Here is a 9,580-nt window from a genome sequence, read left to right as displayed (position 1 = left end):
ATATTAAGCTACATTAACTAAGTTAGAATTTAAATAAGTATATAGTGGTAAGCCAGGTGGGCTTAAAATTTAATTTACTACTATATTAGTATAGGCATGTTTTCTGAAAGGTAGCATCTGAGGTGTGTGTGGAGTAATCATGGGCAGTACTATTTATTGAAGTGTGTGGTTAGTTGTGGGGCGTATATGTTTTTCAGTTCATAGGACTTATAAAATAAATAATGTCAATAGTGGGATATTTCTTTATGACATCTGCCTCAGAAAATACAAATTGGATTTAAGGTTGGGTAAGTGGAAATAGGTAAATATACGTGTGGATGTAGGAGCGGTGGTCTATAGATTTAATTGGGTAAAACAGTAGTTATTTATCATGTCCTGTAACCATTGACTGAATAACACCTTAGTGGTCGGGATGGGGGCCAAGACATTCAATATAGGTGCGATGATAGCATAAGGTCTGGCAAAGCACATTCAGGTACCACAGGACCGAGGGCAGGACTCCTTCCGGAGCCTACAGCACTGCTGATGATTCCCCCCCGCCATTTCCCCACCCAGGCACCCAGTGTGTCCTGTGACGCAGTTAAGATGGTGATAGCACCGCACCATCGTGATGTCTTATTTAAGAAGAACGTGTACGCAATCTTAATGGAATGGCCCTGAGGTAGGAACCAAATGCCAGATATAGTTTCAGGATAACCAAGCCCTGTCTATATGGGCCCGGAGGGAGAAGAGTGGCAAATGTGGGCGGATTGCTGGTTTCATGGAGGATGGTAGATTAAGAGACCAAATATAACGATGGATATCCATGGTTAGAAGGACTGTCCAAGTAGAATGTGCTATGCCCTATTAATAACCTAATGTATGGATGTACAAATAATGATATATACTCAACAATATCCATGTGCTGGGGCACTTGTTATGTGCTGTTTGGATTCGAATGTGTTATAGTCCAATGTGGGATTACAGTTCTTGCTTATAAGCATGTTTGTTAACATCTTATGCATGTCTTGGTGTAATGTACTATGTATAGTTAAGCATTTGTAGTACTATGTATTATGGGGACAAGCAATAATGTACTAATTACATAAAAGGTGGAAATATTGTGTATGCTTGCAAAGTACTTTATTGCTAAGCCATCAGTAGTATAAATTAGTTAGCCAGTTATTCAGGGAATAGTTTTAAGATTAGAATTTCAGCTTTGGGTGTTGATGGTAGAATTAGATATTCTTTCCCTGATGTCCTGGAGAGTGGGTGTATCTCCTTTTCTGGTTTACAAGACTGGGATATTAAATTATACTACAAGAACATTTATCACTTAAGTAGTTTGTTTTCAATTAAGGCTTAGGGTAATAATAATAAGGAAATATATAATGGATGCGGTTTGGCCAATGGTTATGAAGGAGTATTCGACTGGTTGGCCTCCAATTCATGTGAGTGTAAGTAGATCGGCTACTAGTGTTCAGAATAGGATTTGGGCGATTGGTCAGAATGCTATGCTTTGTTGTTTGTATAGGTGTATAATTGGGATAATTATAAGAATTAGAATAGAGAGTACAAGAGCTACCTCACAGTTTGTTGGGAATAGATCGTAAGATTGCATATGCAAATAGAAAGTATCGTTCTGGCTTGATGTGGGGTAGGGTATTGAGGGGATTGGCTAATGTGTAGTTGTCTGGGTCAGTTAAAAGGTCAGGTGTAAATAAGGATAGGCTTATTAGGGATAGGAGAAGAAAAATTAGTCCGAGGATATCTTTAGTTGTATAGTAGGGGTGAAATATAATTTTATCAGGGTTGGATGTCATTCTGGATGGATTACTTGATCCTGTTTCGTGCAGAAACAAGAGATGGATAGTTGCTAGGGCTGCGATGATAAAGGGTAAGATAAAGTGGAAAGTAAAGAATCGTGTAAGGGTGGCTTTGTCTACTGAGAAGCCACCTCAGATCCATTGTACAAGGTCAGATCCAATGTAGGCGATGGCTGATAGGTTTGTAATTACTGTAGCCCCTCAAAATGATATTTGGCCTCATGGGAGAACATAACCTATAAATGCTGTGGCTATGGTTGTAATTAGTAGGATTGTACCGGTATTTCAAGTCTTCAGAAAAAGAAAATATCCGTAGTATAGACCTCGGCTGATATGAAGGAAGAGGCATACGAAGAATATGGAGGCGCTATTAGCAAATAAGTAGCGGATTATTCAGCCGTAGTTAACATCTCGGGTGATGTGGGCAACTGAGGAAAAGGCGGTTAAGGAATCTGGTGTGTAATGTATGGCCAAGAATAAGCCTGTAGTAATTTGAATAATTAGGTAGGTGCCTAGAAGTGAGCCGAAATTTCATCAGGAGGAAATGTTAGATGGTGTGGGGAGGTCAATAAATGAGTTGTTAATAATTTTTGTTAGTGGATGTGTTTTGTGGGGGGAAGTCATTAGGATTCTTATAGTTGAAATACAACGATGGTTTTTCATATCATTAGTCATGGTTATAACCCATGTGGGAATAATGACATATGCTTTATTTTCATTAAGTATTATTTTAGTAATGGGGTTTGTAGGGTTTTCTTCTAAGCCCACACCTATTTATGGGGGGTTAGTGCTAATTTTTAGTGGTGCTGTAGGTTGTGTAATTATATTTTGGTGGATCTTATGGGGCTTATAGTTTTTTAAATTTATTTAGGTGGTATAATGGTTGTTTTTGGTTATACTGTGGCAATAGCGATTGATGAGTGTCCTGAAACATGAGTTTCAAGCATTGATATTTTAGGAATATTTATGTTGGGTTTAGTGTTGGAAACAACGATAGTATTATTATTAGGTGGTGATCCCAATAAAACGGTAGAAGTTACTGTTAATTATAAGACTGTGGTGAGTTGAATAATTTATGAGGGTGGGGGCCAGGGTTGATTCGTGAAGATCCTACAGGTGCCGCTGCTTTATATAATTACGGTGTTTGAGTTGTTTTAGTTACCTGTTGGACATTGTTCATGGGTATACATATTGCAATTGAGTTAACTCGGGGCTGGGGTTAGATGGTTAAGAGTAGTGCCAGAGTGAGTGGAATAAAGGATAAGAAATAGAGCTTGATTAGGCCTTTTTGAATTGATGTGGTTGTAGAGATTGAGATTTGGGTCTGTGTTGTTATTTTTGGTATAGATTTTTCTAGTCAAAATAGGTCTAGTAAGGTAGAGGTGAAGTTTTGGCTTGTGGTTAAGCTTGAATGGGGTTTTAAGTGATGAGTAGTGATTGAGTAAAAGTCTAGTATGTTAGAGAAGTAGTAAGTTTTTACTAGGGTGCTTAATTTTATATTGTTAGTTATGAAACTAAGTTCTATTGCTAGAAGGAGCCCTAAAATAGTTACACCTAAAGCTGTAAGTTTGAGGTAATGGGGTATAGTGACTTGAGGGTGCGAGGCAGGAGGGACACAATTAGACATAAGAAACCCAGCAAAAATGCTACGCGCTGCTAGGCGATTAATTGGGTTTATTAGCAGGGGATTATTTTCGTTAATTGAGATTAAAGTTGTAAAGCGAGGGTGTCCCGTTAAAGTATAGAAAATAATACGGATACTGTATATCGCTGTAAGGGTGGTGGCTACGAGAGTAGTTGTAAGGGCTCAGGCGTTGGTATACGACATGTTGGCGGTTTTGATATTAGATCTTTTGAGTAGAAACCTGTAAGGAAGGGTGCTCCTATAAGTGCAAAGCTGCCAATAATGAGGGAGGAAGCGGTGAAGGGTAAGGTTTTAAATAGGCCTCCTATTTTTCGAATACCTTGCTCATTGTTAAGGCTGTGAATAATAGATCCTGCAGATAGAAATAGTGTAGCTTTGAAAAAGGCGTGGGTACAGATATGAAGAAAGGCTAGGTGTGGTTGATTAATGCCAGCTGTTACTATTATGAGGCCTAGTTGGCTTGAGGTTGAAAAGGCTATGATCTTTTTTATATCATTTTATGTCGGAGCACAGATTGCTGTAAATAGGGTAGTAATAGCCCTTAGTGATAAGGTGAGTGTTTGAATAAGCAAATTATTTTCAATTAGGGGATGAAAGCGGATAATTAGAAAAATACCTGCAACGACTATTGTGCTGGAGTGAAGTAATGCTGAAGCTGGGGTGGGTCCTTCCATGGCAGAGGGTAGTCATGGGTGCAGACCAAATTGGGCTGATTTTCCTGTTGCTGCTAGGAGGAGGCTTATTAGGGGAAAGGAGTTTGGGGTGGAGTTAAGAATAAATATTTGTTGAAAATCTCATGAATTAGAGTATAAAAAGAGTCATGCTGTTGCTAGGATAAAGCCAATATCTCCAATGTGGTTGTGTAGAATTGCTTGCAGGGCTGCTGTGCTGGCATCTGTTCGGCCATATCATCAGCTAATTAGCAGAAAGGATATAATGCCTATTCCTTCTCATCCAATAAAAAGTTGAAACAGATTATTAGTGGTAATTAAAATTAGTATTGTGATAAGAAAAATGAGCAAGTACTTGAGGAATTGGTTAATGTTTGGGTCTGAGCTTATGTACCATATTGAGAACTCTACGATTTACATAATGTGGGTATAAGAGGTTTTTGTCAGGATTAATTAATTATGATGGGTGCTAGTAGAGGGATTAATATTATTAGATTGTTGGAAGAGTGCATTTTTACTTTTATTTGGAGTTGCACCAATGTTTTTGGCTCCTAAGACCAATGGATAACTACTATCCTTTAAAAGCTGAGAAGCCAAGCTGTTAGGCTTGGGGGCATGAGTTAGCAGTTCTTGCATACTTTCTCAGTAGTTTAGAAGTTATAATCTTCTATTATTTGATTCAGAATCTAAGTTTTGATTAAACTATAGCTACAGGGTGCTGATCCTATAATCACTTTGGGGTCTAAGGTGAGGAGGAGGATTGGTGCCATATGTATTAGTATAAGTATATTTTCTCGTGTAAATAGGGGTTTTACATTGCTAGTACTGTATGCTAATGGCCCTCGCTGTGTTGAAGTAAATATATGTAGTGAGTTTAGAGCTGTAATTAGTATGTTGAATCCCGTAAATATAATAGTAAAGTTGGATCAGGAGAAGGAGGCAACATTGTAAGTAGTTCCCCCACTAAGTTAATAGTTAGGGGTAAGGCGAGATTGGCAAAGTTTGCTAGAAGTCATCAGAGAGCTAGGAGTGGGAATAGTGTTTGGAGGCCTCGGGTGAATATTATAGTTCAGCTGTGAATTCGTTCGTAGTTTGAGTTTGCCAGGCAAAATAGTAGAGATGAAGTAAATCCATGGGCAATTATTAGGATTATTGCGCCAGTAAAGCTTCAGGGGGGTTGAATGAGGATAGCTAAGATAACAAGTGCTGTATGGCTAACGGAAGAGTAGGCAATGAGTGATTTTAGGTCTGCTTGTCATAAGCAGATAGAACTTGTTATAACCATACCTCATAGAGATAGAATAAGGAAAGGGTAACTTATTTTTTCTGTTAAGGGGTTAAGAATAGGGGTGACTCATATCATGCCGTAGCCACCTAGTTTTAGCAGGACTGCTGCAAGTACAAGTACTATTGAGCCAGCGACTGGGGCTTCGACATGGGCTTTGGGTACTCATAGATGAATTCCATACAGGGGTATTTCGACTATAAAGGCCATTATGTACCCTAACCATATAACATTATTAGTTCAGGAGAGTAATAATTCTTTGGTATTAACTATTATTGCCCGTATATTTAAGGATCCTAAGCTGTTTAAGTGATAGAGGAGTGTAATAAGTAATGGAAGAGATCCTGCTAGTGTGTAGAATAAGAAGTATGAGCCAGCTTTGAGGCGCTCTGGTTATACCTCCAGTGGGTAATAATAATTAAGGTAGAGATTAGGGTAGTTTCAAATAGGATATAAAATAGGATTAGTTCTGTAGCTGTAAATGTTGAGATTAGGGAGATTTGTAAAAAAATTAATATTGAGATATATAGTTTTTTTCGTGGGAGGGAATTGTAGAGGTGGTGTTGTGTTGCTAAGATTATTAGTGGTAATAGGTTGTTAGGGTTAGGAGAGGTGATGTTGATGGGTCTGAGAAGAAGGTTAGTGATAAATTACATGAACTATTTGGTAGATACAGGAGTATAAGGGTAAAAGCACTAATAGGCTGCAGGTTATTTTATTAATTCATATTATATGACTCTTTGAAAGTCATATTGGAAGTATCAATTATCAGTAAGATAATTTTTAACATTGAAGTAAATTTAAATTTTGCTATAGACTGTACAGATTAGAAATTAAGATTAATAAGGCTAAACCTACTGCAGCTTCATATGCAGCGAATACTAGTAGAATAATAGGCATTATATATATATTAAGTGCATATTTAAGGTTATGAGTGTTGCTATAATAAATAGTGATAATATTATGCCTTCCAAACATAGTAGAGATGATACTAGGTGAGATCGGTAGATTAATAATCCCAGTAAAGATATGAAATATGCTAGTGCGGTATTAATGTAGATGAAAGGCACTTTGGTGTATATGATTTATCATAATCTAATGAGCCGAAATCATTTGTTTTGATTAAACTATACACCAACTCGACTCAATCTAATCCCTTTTGGGTCCATTCGTAGGCTAACCCTAGTGCAAGAATAGTAAGTAGAACGAGAATTATGTTGATTGTTAGTATTAAGTTATTTGTTTGGGTTGCTCACGGCAGGGGTAGCAGTAGGGCAATCTCTAGGTCAAAAAGAAGAAATGTGATAGCAACTAGGAAAAATTTTATAGAAAAGGGCAGATGGGCAGAGGCTGTAGGGTCAAATCCACACTCATACGGATTATATTTTTCTGCATATGAATTTAATTGTGGAATTCAAAATGTAATGGTAATTAATAGTAAGGCTCGTAGAATATTAGTTATTAGGGTTAGTGCTAGGTTAATTATACTCTCTCGAGTTTATCAAGGCCTGTTGATTGGAAGTCAGTGGTGCTATTTATACTAAGAATAGGATCCTCATCAGTAGATAGAAATATAGAGGAATAGTCATACTACTTCTACGAAATGTCAGTATCATGCGGCGGCTTCAAAGCCGAAATGGTGGTTGGATGTGAAGTGATATAGTTGTTGGCGAATATAGCATGTGGCAAGGAAAGTGGTTCCAATGATAACATGAAGGCCATGGAAACCTGTAGCTATAAAGAATGTGGAGCCATAAATTTCATCAAAAATGGTAAAGGAAGTTTCAGAGTACTCTGATATTTGTAGATAGGTAAAGTAAATTCCTAGCGCAATAGTTGTAGATAGTGCTTGAGCTGATTCTTCTCGATCAGCTTCTATTAGGCTGTGATGTGCTCAAGTAACTGTGACTCCTGATGCGAGTAGGACAGCTGTATTCAGAAGTGGTACTTCCATTGGATTAAGAGGGAAGATACCTGTAGGAGGTCAGTGCCCTCCTGTTTGTGGGGTTGGAACTAAACTAGAGTGGTAAAATGCTCAGAAGAAACCAGTGAAAAAGAAGACTTCTGAAATGATAAGATTATTCCATATCGGAGACCTTTTTTAACGGGTATGGCATGGTGGCCTTGATATGTGCTTTCTCGTGCTACATCACGTCATCATTGAAATACTGTTATTGCCGGGCACGGTGGCTCAAGCCTGTAATCCCAGCACTTTGGGAGGCCGAGGCGGGTGGATCACGAGGTCAAGAGATCGAGATCATCCTGGTCAACATGGTGAAACCCCGTCTCTACTAAAAAAAATACAAAACATTAGCTGGGCATGGTGGCGCGTGCCTGTAATCCCAGCTACTCAGGAGGTTGAGGCAGGAGAATTGCCTGAACCCGGGAGGCGGAGGTTGCGGTGAGTCAAGATCGCGCCATTGCACTCCAGCCTGGGTAACAAGAGTGAAACTCCATCTCAAAAAAAAAAAAAAAAAAAGAAAGACTGTTATTGCACTAGCTAATAGTCCTGCGGCAAGGAGGAGGATATAGTAGAAATGGAATCATATAATTAGGCCAGAGGTTAATAGAAAAGCTGGTAGGGCTCCTGTTAGTGGTGAGGGACTTGGGTTGACTATGTGATAAGCGTGTGGTTGGTGTGTCATTATGAATTATCATATAGGTAGAGGCTCACTAGAAGTGTGAAAACATAGGCTTGGATTAGAGCTACACCTAATTCTAGGGTGATTAATAAAATAATAACGATGATAGTAATTACGGAAGAGGAGAGATAGATAGAAGAGTTAGTGTAGTATCTCCAAGTAGGTGTATTAATAGGTGGCCTGCTGTGATGTTGGCTGTTGAATAAAAAGGCTAATTGTTTCAATAATAATTAATATAGGAATAAGTGGAATAGGTGTTCCTTGGGGTAAGAAATGGGCAAGGGATGCTTTTGTTTTAAATTGAAGTCCTGTGAGCACACTTGCTGCTCATAGAGGGATTGCCATACCCAGATTTATTGATAATTAAGTAGTAGGTGTAAATGCGTAGGGTGTAAGCCTGAGAAGGTTATTTAGGGCGATGAAAGTGATTCAAGCTAGAAAGTATAAGGGATCAGGTTTGTCCTTTAATGGTATGAGCTATTATTATTTGTTTTAGTGTAAGTTGAATTAGTCATTGTTGAAGAGAGGAAAGTCAGTTATTGGTTAGGTTGTTGGGGGGTATAATTAGTGTAGTGGGGAATAAAATAATACTACTACTAGGGGGATTCCTAAGATTATAGGGATACCGAAGGAGGTAAATAGATTTTGGTCATTTTAGTTCTCAAGTTGTTTTATGTTTTTGTGTTTGTTAATTTTGATGGTGGGGTAATATGGAAAGTAAAATTCAGTATTTTTAGTTGAATAATATAAAAGAGGGTTACAACTTGATAGAATCACCATTGGTCATGGTGAAATATCTAGTTGAGGCATTCACTGTAGAGAGAGGGGTTCTCTCAGTCCTTAACTTAAAAGGTTAATGCTAGGTAGCTTTACAGTGATACGATGTATAAGTATGAGGCTCATACTTCGAAATCTTGGAAATAAATAAATTCTAGGACAATAGGTATGAAGCTGTGATTTGATCCACAAATTTCTGAGCATTGCCCATAAAATAGTCCTGGTTGTATGGAAGCTAGTATAGCTTGGTTTAAGCGTCCTAGGATTGCATCTGTTTTAAGGCCTAGTAGTGGAATGGCTCATGAGTGTAAGATGTCTAGTGATGAAATTAGCATACGAATATCTGCTTCTATTGGTAGAGTTGTTCGATTGTCTACTTCAAGAAGTCGGAATTCGCCGGGTTCAAGGAAGTAGGTTGGTATAATATAAGAGTCAAAGGCTAAACCTCATAGTCTGAATATTCATAGCTTCAGGATCATTGGTGGCCAATTGCTTTAAGGGTTAAGCAGGGTTTATTAAATTCGCCTGTTGTATATAAAATACATAGGGATGGAAAGAGCAATTATAATAAGAATGATTGCAGGCAGGATGGTTTAGATTATTTTGATTTCTTGAGCATTTATAATGCTAGTGTGAGTTAATTTTGTGGTAAGTATTAGGGAAATAACGTACAGGACTAGGGAGCTAATTAGGAAAATAATTATAAGGGCGTGATCGTGAAAGGCGATGAGTTCTTCTTCTATAATGGGGGACAT

General features: G+C 38.1%; 1 pseudogene; it reads right to left on the bottom strand.

The window, feature by feature from the left end:
* Nucleotides 1-3,024: 3,024 nt before the first annotated feature.
* On the bottom strand, nucleotides 3,025-4,535 carry LOC116546701 (annotated as a pseudogene).
* Between the last annotated feature and the right edge of the window lie 5,045 nt (nucleotides 4,536-9,580).

This window comes from Sapajus apella, unplaced genomic scaffold (assembly GCF_009761245.1).
Source record: "Sapajus apella isolate SASKATOON/1434 unplaced genomic scaffold, GSC_monkey_1.0 scaffold1237, whole genome shotgun sequence".
NCBI lineage: Eukaryota > Metazoa > Chordata > Mammalia > Primates > Cebidae > Sapajus > Sapajus apella.
Note: the sequence above shows the minus strand (reverse complement) of the source record. Positions and strands in the feature narration are given on the sequence as shown.